Below are 1,631 nucleotides of genomic sequence, written 5' to 3'. Positions count from 1 at the left end.
GTGTGTGTGTGTGTGTGTGTGTGTGCGCGCGCGCACGTAAGTGTTTGTGTGCAGAGGGGGGGGGGTGATGGTGGTGTTTTTTCGTCCCGTTGATACAATTTAGCGTATTTGGGAGGCGGGCTTCCGACGGTGCCTGCCAGGGCCAAACCGGGCTGAGAAGAATACAACATGCCAGCAGAAAGACCGAGACACTCAATAGAAAAATATATCCCACTAGGGAATTGAACTCGGATCTCCTGCGAGCGACACCAGAGCGCCTGAGCTCTACACCACACAGACAGCTATAAAAGAAAAGGGTACACTGAAAAAAATATTTCATACGTCTATTGTGGACTAGAACATTTCAGTGATTTAAGCTTACAGTAAACTATTTTCCTGCCTTCTAGGTTTTTAATTTCAGATGTAGCTTGCGTTGTCTCTATGTTTTAACATTCCTGTGGCAAATTTCCAAATTCCCTTCAATGGAAACGATGTCACTTACTTTTACGGCCTGCAGTTGAGATACGGTGATAAATTTTGCACCACGAATAGTCAGGCTTTATGCACAGGAACAGACTTTCGAGCATTAAAATTTTGAGGTTTTGTTGTGGTCTTCGTTTTGTTGTCGATTTCGCTTTTGCAAGCTTTGTTTCGATTTGTTATTTGGGTTGTTTGGGTATTATTAGTTTGTTCGTATTCTTAAAAGGGGATGGGGGTGATGTTTCGGCGGGGGCGTCGAGGGGGGTGGGGATCACTGTTGACAGGTAATTAATAACATATACATGTATTTAAGAAAGTTAAAACGAAGGTTCGAAAGTTTAGAGAGACACATTTTTGAGAAAATGTGTTTGTCAACGTTTACGCCCGTACTGACGAAATTTAGATAAAATAGGAAGCAGACTGCCTAAACCCTGCTAATAAGGGCCAACCCGCGCTGAAAGGGATACAACGTCCTAACAGACAGCAGGTGATATTCCATTTTTTAAAATCCTCTCCACACGGTAATGAAAATCACGTCTTTTGCACACAAGGACTAAAGGCCTTACAATCTATCTTTCTATATTATCATATTATATTATACTATATTATATTATATACACATGATGTATTGTTACACCACATAGACCTGTACAGCAGGGAAAGAGACACTCAAAATGTGAAGTGTAGGATAGATAAAACACGAACTCGCTATGAGCGGAGAACAAAATGATATTTTTAGAGTTAAACACCTGACTTATAGTTCGAAGAAATTCTAAATAAATACATTACGAGTACCTGTGTGAAAGAATAAAGGTAGAATAAAACTTCCTGGTTGTGGAAATGTAAGTCCGGGTCCACGTAAAGTTTCTAGAACTAAGACTTGGACAAAACTGAGCAAGGCGCCATCCACTAAAGCTCGTGTTGAAAACTACACATTAAAAAGGTCCTTCACGATGTATATATCTCATAATAATAATATCACTTTTTCATGGACATATCACGCATAACCTGATCATCCATTCGCACAGAGAGAGAGAGGACAATACATGTAGTTTGGTTTATCACAGAATTGGTGTGAAGCCAGGGCGACACAATGAACAAAACGTGCCTCTCTCCGCGCCTAGACTGGATATAAATAACTACTAGAAAGAGAGAGAGAGAGAGAGAGAGAG

At 40.6% G+C, this 1,631-nt stretch overlaps 1 long non-coding RNA gene across 1 annotated transcript in view; it reads right to left on the bottom strand.

The window, feature by feature from the left end:
- LOC118478477 overlaps window positions 1-1,631 on the bottom strand; it is a 21,813-nt gene that overhangs the window by 1,102 nt on the left and 19,080 nt on the right. The window lies entirely within an intron of this gene.

This window comes from Aplysia californica, unplaced genomic scaffold, assembly GCF_000002075.1.
Source record: "Aplysia californica isolate F4 #8 unplaced genomic scaffold, AplCal3.0 scaffold00597, whole genome shotgun sequence".
NCBI classification, from domain to species: domain Eukaryota; kingdom Metazoa; phylum Mollusca; class Gastropoda; order Aplysiida; family Aplysiidae; genus Aplysia; species Aplysia californica.
The sequence above is the reverse complement of the archived record's forward strand: the minus strand, read 5'-3'. Positions and strand labels throughout refer to the sequence as shown.